This window comes from Maniola jurtina, chromosome 16, assembly GCF_905333055.1.
Source record: "Maniola jurtina chromosome 16, ilManJurt1.1, whole genome shotgun sequence".
NCBI lineage: Eukaryota > Metazoa > Arthropoda > Insecta > Lepidoptera > Nymphalidae > Maniola > Maniola jurtina.
In genome coordinates this window covers 12,653,558-12,664,104 of record NC_060044.1, presented here as the reverse complement: position 1 = coordinate 12,664,104, position 10,547 = coordinate 12,653,558, and the positions used below count along the sequence as shown (strand labels likewise).

Genomic DNA, 10,547 nt, shown 5'->3' with positions numbered 1-10,547 from the left:
TTCGCAAAACTGAAACATTCAAAATGGATTGATTTGGTCCAATACTAAGCTTTCAGTTTGTGGCGAACTGATTCTAATTCGAACTCTTTTGACAGCCAACGACTCATCATTACTGCTGCTTTCAGCACCAGAAAGAGTACCTACCAACATTGTGAACAAATCTAAATAAAAAAAAGAAAACTTCGGACTCACTCAGCAACTGACACATCAGCGTCCAGCCCAAACTCTTGGATCGAGAAAGCTGAAATTTTGCATAAATGTTTCTTTTATAACGTTGATGAAGAATAAGGTCGTATTTTGCAAAATTCCCACGGGAGCTAAGCCGCAAGTGGTCGCTAGTATTTCTATATTTCCAAGAACGTCATTTGGCAAGCTTGATGGAGTCTTGTTGTCATCAAACCCTACTTCTTCATCAGTAACGGTGTCAACCTTTCGTAGATTTATAGCGAAATCATACTTCAAACTGTTATCTCTATCTTCTTAAATCGAATTAATAGCTTCCTCTAACCTTCAAAGGTTGTATTTGGCACTATAATGCCTTTTCAGTTCATCTTGATAATCTGTAAAAATTGTTATATTTAGTGTTCCAGTACTATACTTGTGGCCATTGTACCCAAATTGGTACAGTAATATTTGAAGTCCTATAAAATTGTATATACTTAGTATAAGTAACTAAAAAAGCTTGCAAATATTTAGGAATTTATTGAATTTGACAAAATATAATTATTATTGATGAAATATTTTATGTATATAAAATTATAATTATAAAACTATACATACCTCCACATGTCTCTCGATAACGAAATTTGATGGATCGTTACTAAAATAATACTGATGATAATTTTTTTATTTTATTTATATTCAATCACTGCACTTTCAACTACTCATAAATATAATAATATATTAACTAATGTCAACACTTTTTTTATTTCACTTCAATAAGTAAGTGTTCCCAAATTGGTACGGCGGTCAAGAATGGGTTAATTTGCTATAATTCTCCAAAACAGACAAAATCCACCCCCCCCCCCCCCCCACTACTAAATAAGCAGGAAAAGCAAGCAACTTTCCTATTGATTGTTTATTATATTTATGGTACTGTTTTACAATCACTTCACGGTTTCTATATAGATTTTAAATACATAATATCAAAAATTACAAGTTCTGGGCGAGATATTCATTAACACACAGATTCGTATTCTGCCAATTCCGCTATTTTTGATATGTATTAAAAAAATATTTAGTCTTTTGATTGTAGTCTTGTAAATAGTACCCAAAAATGCGTAGACAGCTGTACAGTACAAAGGTTTGAGTAAAAAAAAACATGCAAAGCAATATCGGGAAGCCCTCGGGCGGACCAATTGGACATCAGATTCCAAAGACAAAAAACCCAAGCGAAAATCAACCGTATGAACGGAACAGTAAAGTTGAAAATGTAATGTGGTGTTTTCAGATAAATTGTCAAAGGTTTTCGTCAATGTCTGACTGGAGGAATTTGGACTCTATCACAAAAGGACTTAGATTGATTAGGATAGTGAATGTAGAGCCTATCAGATCAGGAGGTATGGATTTGTTCGTAGATAAATGTTTTACAGGATTTCTATAACGAATATTACAAGCTGGGCCGGCCACGTATCGTGTGTATTATAATATGTCTGAAGTCTATGACATGGTGGTGGATTTTATTGGTTTTTGATATACTCCATGTCAAAGTGAAGTAGATTGAGAGAACTTTCGGTTTAATCCTGAACCGACATTATGTCAAATATTAGGCTATGGTGACGTAAAATCAAAGAAAAAAAGGGCTACATTAGGGCTATCTGCGTCAAATGCTCTTTACCTCCTCATTTTAAACTTCGACGTTTTGTTAGAAGGTCCCTAACTGTCGAGAACTGTGTCCATGTTGCATAGTAAGTTCCGTAATAGCCTGGTGGTTACGACGTCCACTTCCTATTCGGCAGGTCGGGGGTTCCATCCCGGGCACGCACCTGCATTCCTGAGTGTTCTCCGTAATGTTCTCTTAAGTGTCTGAAGTGTGCGATCCACACTTGGCTAGCGTGGCAGACTATGGCCTAAACCCTTCATATTCTAAGAGAATGCTAGTGCTCAGTAGCTTTAAAACAACTCAATTAAGATCCGTTTTACAGAGTTTCGAATAAAATGCCTTATATGAAACACAACAACTGAGTTCGAAACCCGAAACCTCTGGTTACTCACTACCACAAAATCAAAACCGCGAAAATAACAAAATTCTATTTTCTAATGTGTAAAAATTACGTTTGTTACTTTAGTGTCAAAATGTAGAAACATAATTAAAACTTTCGTAGAGCTTACGTAGCGGACGTGCTACGCTACTTGTTTGCTACACGTGGTGTTGCGTAGATATTTCGTAGAGTTTGCTACGCCATCACTTCCCGTTTATATTGGCGAGTTCTTATGAAAGGTATCTAACTTTTGTTTCGTAGTCATAAAAGTTTATTTTGCACACTCAACATCGTTAACGTAGAGAGCTATACATTTTGTTATGAAACATGCTGGTGTACCTCTTATTTTCTGTTCTTTATATTTATGACTGATGACGAACTCTTGGTGCAGTGGTGAGCGCGATGGTCTTATCAGTGGGAGGTCCCGAGTCCGATTCCCGACAGGGGTGGAATTTTATAATTTTTTAAGTTTCTTCTGGTTTGATCTGATGAGAGGCTACGGCCGTGGCTAGTTACCACCCTACTGGCAAAACCGTACCACCAGGCGATTTAGCGTTCCGGTACAATGCCGTGTAGGAACCAAAGGAGTATGGGTTTAATAAAAACTCCCATACCTCTTTCAAGTTAGTCCGTTTTGATCTTAGACTGCATCATCACTTACCACCAGGTGAGATTACAGTCAAGGGCTAACTTGTATCTGAATAAAATAACAATAATTGGTTCATGAAGTCTAGCGTTCGATTCTATATGTAATAACAAGTGTAAATTAAAAATTTACACCCCCGCCAAGTGCAGGTTACTGTAACTAGAAAAGAGCTGATAACTTCAAGTTTCAAGTATGGGCTTAAAGGAAAGTAAAGGTGGAGGAGTAAAGGAGTAAAAGCAAATATCCTTTAGACATTGACAAAATATACCTAATTAAAAGTAATTAATTCGGGTTCTAACAAAATCGAATGTTTCAAATGTCGGAATATAAATTGTTAAACGTTTGTGAGCTTCGATGCCTCCCAAACAAACACACTGTGGTTTCGTTGGATGAATAAATTTTGGTTTATTTTACATATCAAAAAGCTAGCTACTTTCTTCATTAAACACATGGTCAGTTATTTGAAGAGCTTATGGTTTCGACACGTCGTCCCTTTGTCACGCCATAATAATTTATTCCCCCAAAGAATGTCCCCACGCGATAAAATGAAAGTTCATGGGTGCTCAAATGCTAGTCCTGATATTCCCCTTTTTACCCCATAATTGTATGGTGGGACAGTACAATGCTGTGACAAAAGAATAAGAATAAATATTAATGCTTTTATAGAGTCGATACTAATAATACCCTTTCGATATCTGTACTTGCGACCTCCCTGGCGCAGTGATAAGCACTGTGGTCTTATTACTTATTAGTGGGAGGTCCCGTGTTCGATTCCCGACAGGAGTTTGAAATTTTATAATTTTTAAATTTCTGGTCTGGTCTGGTTGGAGGCTTCGGCCGTGGCTAGTTACCACCCTACCGGCAAAAGCCGTGCCGCCAAGCGATTTAGCGTTCCGGTACAATGCCGTGTAGAAACCAAAGGAGTATGGGTTTAATGAAAACTCCCATACCTCTTTCAAGTTAGCCCGTTTTGATCTTAGACTGCATCATCACTTACCACCAGGTGAGATTACAGTCAAGGGCTAACTTGTATCTGAATAAAATAACAATAATTGGTTCATGAAGTCTAGCGTTCGATTCCATAGAATATAGTTCGAAAAACCATCAATAAGCGCATCTTCCCCCCCCCCCGCCCCAATATAGACGCCATCAAACGTGTCGCAGGGAGCTGCTGGATTCAGGAGGCGCGGCGTGTGGAAGTCCCTACAACAGACCTATATCCAACCATGGACGTCTATAGCTTGATAATGATGATGATGATGATGATGATGATGAAATATATGTCACGAAATAAACGTTTTTTCTTTCTTTAAACACCAACCTCTTTGTACATTTGCGAAAATTATATTTTTGTGCTTTGCTATGTACGCGTTTTCACATCCAGGAAATTCTACCAAATTTGTGCGAACGCCTCAAAAGAAGTACAAAGAAATATGTCAAGCCATTCTTACGACGTAGGGAAATTTTTCGCTTTTTCGCTCCCGTTTGACTAAATTCCAAGCCCCTCGTACCTCTTGGTACGTATTATACCTACATTCCTTTGTAATTTTACATTTTTAACCCCCGACCCAAAAAGAGGGGTGTTATAAGTTTGACGTGTGTATCTGTGTATCTGTGTATCTGTGTGTCTGTGTATTTGTGTATCTGTGTATCTGTGTATCTGTGTATCTGTCTGTGGCATCGTAGCGCCTAAACGAATGAACCGATTTTAATTTAGTTTTTTTTGTTTGAAAGGTGGCTTGATCGAGAGTGTTCTTAGCTATAATCCAAAAAAATTGGTGCAGCCGTTTAAGAGTTATCAGCTCTTTTCTAGTTTTCTTGTAGAAAAGAAGTTTACATAACCGTTAGGTTCATAATATTATGTCAATTGACAAGTGTCAAGCTGTCAAGATGGACGTTGCCTTGATACATAAGTAATTATTTATTTGAAAATTATGTTTTGGAAAACTCTGATACTTTGGATCGTAGGCGCGGAATAGTCCAAGAAAATCGGTTCAGCCGTTTGAAAGTTATCAGGTATTTTCGGTCTTTTCTAGTTACTGTAACTTAACTTGTCGGGGGTGTTATAAATTTTTAATTTACACTTGTTAGAAACCTGTTTGCATACAAATATGTATACGAGAAAATGACGAATTATTATTAAGGCCCAGTTCGACGTCAGGTGGTTTCAGTTAGTGTTAAAGTTACACTTACCTGTTTCAATAGTAAACAAAGTGTAGTATAACTAGTCAGTGTTATAAATAAAAAAAAAACAGAAATGGACTTTAGAGTGGTAATAAGTTGTAAAAACGCCCCTAAATTATCGCTAGTTCGATTTGCATGAAACCACAATCACACCTGATAGAAAATGATGATGAGGCCTAAGATGGGCCGCGTTTACCTAGAAGATGCCTATTCACTCTTGTTTTGAAGATACCCGGATTGTAATTGGTAGGAAACACAGATCGCGAATAAGTATTCCAAACCTTAGCCATGCGTATGAGGAATGATGACGCAAAACGTTTCGTGCGTGTAGATGGAATGTCGACGACATAAGGATGGAAACTCGCCAGACTTGATATTTTGCATGTAGGTTTTTGTTCTTAAACATATTATATGTATCTTACCTTCAAAATTTCTGCAAACCTTTCCAGATAATCCATCTAAGCGAAATCAGACGGGTCTTCTAGTGATGTAATAAACTTAAAAGCTTTTTAAATAACAGGTGGAAATTCTGAAACGCGTCGTTTCAGCTCTCGGACGTGTGATCGCGTTTTTATTTGCAGGTGAGAAAAATGAACGCGGAGGCGGCGAGATTACAAGCATTTTTGTCAGCTTGTTTCACGAGTTAGATATTTGGGACTCGCACTCAGCTGGAAGATAGATAAGATAAAGATAAGACATAGGTATTGACTTAAATTAGTTTTAATAACAAAACAGTGAGGTGCATCTGTTTACCGAACTAGGAAAAACTGTATCTCGGAAAACAGGTCTTCCAGCTTGGTGAATACAGAACAAACCAAAGAAAATAATGCGTGTAAGCTTATGTTATGTTAAGTTATGTTTGTGTGTTTGTGTGTATCTGGCAATCTGCATTTAGTTAGTGTGGTGGACTACGGCTTAAACCCTTCTTATTCCGAGAAGAGACTCCAAATGCTTTGTAGTGCGCTGATGATAGGTTGATTGTGATGACTTTTTTGTCATAAATTTTTTACGTCCGTCTCTAATTACGTCTGTTTTATTTCTCTAGTTCCTTCGTTAGTTGATAACAAGTGTAAATTAAAAATTTATAGCACCCCTGACAAGTGAAGGTTACAGTAACCAGAAAAGAGCTGATAGCTTTCAAACGGCTGAACCGATTTTCTTGGATTATAGCTAAGAACACTCTCGATCAAGCCACCTTTCAAACAAAAAAAAAACTAAATTGAAATCGGTTCATTCGTTTAGACGCTACGATGCCACAGGCAGATACACAGATACACACGTCAAACTTATAACACCCCTCTTTTTGGGTCGGGGGTTAAAAACATCGCTTTGATATTTCGATGTGCCATACACCTTAAACGAAAATTTCTTAGGCTCACGCGAAAAACTTTTAATACTCTAAAATGATTGATGGGCGCGTTGTAAAAAGGTATTACATCAAACCCCCACTAACCCACGTCAAGGGGCCCGGATTTGATACCTGCTCAAAGTTAACGCGTAATATAATGGAAATGTTTTCTGCGAAGCTAGCTTTTATCCCAATTTCGTCTCGGTTATAGTTTTTATTTTCGATCTACCTGTTTTCCCTTGGAATACCTATTATTCGTCAATTATAGGATACCGGTGTTTTTTGGCAAATAAATAAGATAATTCTTCGGCAAATTCTTTTCGTATTTTCTACCTATGAATGAAATGTAACCAATTAAACTCAATGATATTTTGATACAAAAGTTGTAGAAACAAATTTATCTGTATCTGTGATTTTCCAGATTTCTGTAAAAATGTGTAGTTTGAAAGTTACACGGGCTCACAGATTTACACATAAATTATAATTATAGTTATTATAATAATTATGCAAAAGTGTATTTGTTTGTTGGTTTGCTAGTTTATTGGTTTTTTGGTTTATCCTTCCATCACATCGCAAGGGAGCAACGGACCGATGTGATTTTTTCCATGGGTATAGTTAAAGACCCGGGGAGAACTTTTTGATTTTCCGGGATAAAAAGTAGCCTGTGTCAGACTACTTTATATCCCGGAAATCAAAGAGTTCCCGCGGGATTTTTGAGAGCCTAAATACACGCGGATGATGTTTTTAATATTTAACAGGGCTCTCTCCGTCACTCGCTTCATACAATCGTAGTTCCAATTTCATTTGAATATTAAGCAACCAAAGTCCATGAAATTTTGCAGACATATTCTAGAAACTAATATCAGTGTCCGTGGTGTTTTAGATTTTCTAAAAATATGTAGTTTTAAAATTACAGGGACTCAAAGATTTGTATGTAAATTTTTAAGACCGAGTAACTTTGAAACCGAATATTTTAACAGAAATCTGGAAAACCACAGGCATAGATATTAATTTCTAGAATATGTCTGCAAAATTTCATGGACTTTGGTTGCTTAATATTCAAATGAAATTGGAACTACGTTTGTATGAAGCGAGTGACGGAGAGAGCCCTCTTAAATGGGATCCAAATAAAGTTTTCATGGAAAGCGTTGGGCAGCTCTTAAGTAAGGTCTATGTTTAAAGCATATTAAAACAAAAACAAGCTTTCAACAAAGTTCTGTTCCGATACATTTCGGCCTAATGATAGCCTGGCGTACATTGATAGTCGCGCATCATTATAATTAAAATCCGATCAGCACTATCAGATATCGATAAAAGCATTGTTGTATTAAATGCCTCGATAGTCGATACTTTAACGTTATTGCATCGCTGAGCGGTTTATTTATTTTAATCGATGTAACAGCTAAATAACTTTTGTTATTTAAAGCTATGTTGAATTCTGTTCAATTTTTAGAGTTCCGTACCTCAAAAGGAAAAACGGAACCCTTATAGGACCACTATGTTGTCTGTCTGTCTGTCCGTCGTGTCTGTCAAGAAACCTATAGGGTACTTCCCGTTGACCTAGAATCATGAAATTTGGCAGATAGGTAGGTATTATATAGCACAAGTACAGGAATAAATCTGAAAACCGCGACTTCGTGGTTACATCATTAAAAAAAAAAATTAAAATGTGTTATTTTTTTTTTTATCATATGAAAGCGCTTTACCTGTACGTTCTAAAACAGATTTTTATTTATTTGTATATGTATAATAGTTTTTGATTTATCGTGCTAAATGTTGGAAAAAATACCCGGGCACGGAACCCTCAGTGAGCGAGTCTGACTTGCACTTGGCCGGTTTTTATTCTGTTCAGAAATGTAAATTCAGAATAATTATGTATGGTTCAGGATATGACTCCAGCATATAAACCCACGTGGTTTTAGCTGAAGCCAACGATTATAACTCGTAATAAAAAAAAATGAAAATTGAAATGGGATATTATGTGGTAAATCATACTGATCAACCCACTACGGACTCAATATGTGCTGTAATCTTGTTAAGTAGGTAGATTATTTTTTAAATACGTAATCACTATTAATACAATAAATGCGAAAATGTGTTTGTTTGTTGAATCTCCTTTGACGTGTTTTTGCATGGCTAAAAGTATCTTATTATCCCGGGGATTCCCATTACCAGAGAGTTTCCACGACCTAAATCCATGCGAAGTCGCGGGCATTATCTAGTCATTAGACACGTTTTGGGAAAACTCCAAAAAATCGATATAGTCCATAAAATCGATATCTCATCCCAGACATTAATCGGAAAAACAAAGAAGTAATAAAACATCGATTAGTAGTCACTAGTCGTCCCTAATAAAAGTCTCGTTTGTCAAATTTTATGGAGGTCGGTCGCGGGCCTCCGCTCGGGTCGCGCAAAGCCACGTTATTGATAGCTCCGAGATTATGCCAGATTAAGCGTATACCTACGTAAATGTTGCCAGACTAATTAAAATTAATTTTTGCTATCTACTCTTTAGTTAATAACTATCGATGGATACAGAGCTTGCAACCCGCGTAGGACGTAGGATAGGTAGGTACTATTGGTCCTGAAAAATTAAAAGTTCGCACGAGTTCAAAAAATCTAAATTCACATGCACTAAGGGTAACATTTACATGGTATAGAGATAGATTGCATCCTTGATCCTAGAGACAAACATACTGCAGCGAGACTACTTTTTATCCCAAAATTTCAAAGAGATCCCCGGGATTTTAAAAACTTACATCCACGCAGACTAAGTCGCGGGAATCATCTAGTATATGACATAAATGGCTGTATTTGTTTTTAACCCCCCACCCAAAAGAGGGGTGTTATAAGTTTGACGGGTGTATCTGTCTGTGGCATCGTAGCTCCTAACCTAATGAACCGATTTTAATTTAATTTTTTTTATTTGAAAGGTGACTTGATTGAGAGTGTTCTTAGCTATAATCCAAGACGGTTCAGCCGCTTGAAAGTTATCAGCTTTTCTAGTTACTCTAACCTTCACTTGTCGGGGGTCGTATAAATTTTTAATGTAAACTTGTTGATTGCGTTAACTTGGCAGCTTAATTATTTTTTTTCAACTTCGAGGGACCGTAGACCTAGATATCTGATACCTCCAGTGGCGTGCAGGTCATAGAGGCATAAAGGCACTGCTTACCCTATTACAAAAAAGGCCTGCTGGAGATTACCTACCCTGAGCAATAAGGCCGCATTTGCATACAATTATTTTTAGTTTCTTTGTTTTGTCTTGATTATATCATGAATTGTGTGCAATAAAGTTTTCTATCTATCTATCTATCTATAATGTTCATTTCTCTATTACCTGTCACTAAATAGGTATACATATACCTATCTAATGCCTACCCTAGCTTCAAACCTGTGCTCGCCACTGGATACCTCCATGCGTTTCTGAGAAAAAGAATCTTGACAGACAAACAGACGTGACCGTCTCTTTGTCTATCTATCAAACGTGATCCTATGTAAAGGTTCCTTTTATCTTTTTGAGGTACAGGATCCTCATAATCAAACAAATAAAATAAAACAAAACTTTCTAGCGATTAATGTAAGTTTCAGATTATGATTGCCATAATCATAAACTTGCAATAAAAATCGCTAGAAATTTTTGCTGATTGATAAATATTGGATCGTTAAGTTTTAACATTATAGCTGTAGCAATAATTCCAAAGCAGTTAAACGTCCTGCAAAATGATAGCCCGTCAATATAAACAACATAAAAACCGGGCAAGTGCGAGTCGGGATGACACACGAAGGGTTTCGTATCATCCTACGAAAACAACAATTCTTTTTTGTTTGTGATGTAACCACAAATTCACAGTTTTCGGAACTTTCCCTTAACTTGTGCTACAAGACATTGCTTGCTTCCAAATTTCATTATTCTAGGTCAACGGGAAGTACCCCATCGGCTTTGATTGATTGATGGGTCTTCACAGATACACAGACAGACAGACAACGAAGTGATTCTGTAAGGGTTATTTTTTGGACGTGCGGAACCCTAAAACTGGGCAGATTTAGCCTCGCAGCTTATAAGTTACGACGGACATAAAACTTAATAAATCTCTTATTTTAATGCCATTCGGATATTATTTGCTGTGAAATTTTATAGCTTGAGGTATTTACATAAAGGGATAAT

General features: G+C 36.8%; 1 protein-coding gene across 1 annotated transcript in view; it reads left to right on the top strand.

The window, feature by feature from the left end:
* LOC123873193 (acyl-CoA:lysophosphatidylglycerol acyltransferase 1-like) overlaps window positions 1-10,547 on the top strand; it is a 175,362-nt gene that overhangs the window by 107,416 nt on the left and 57,399 nt on the right. The window lies entirely within an intron of this gene.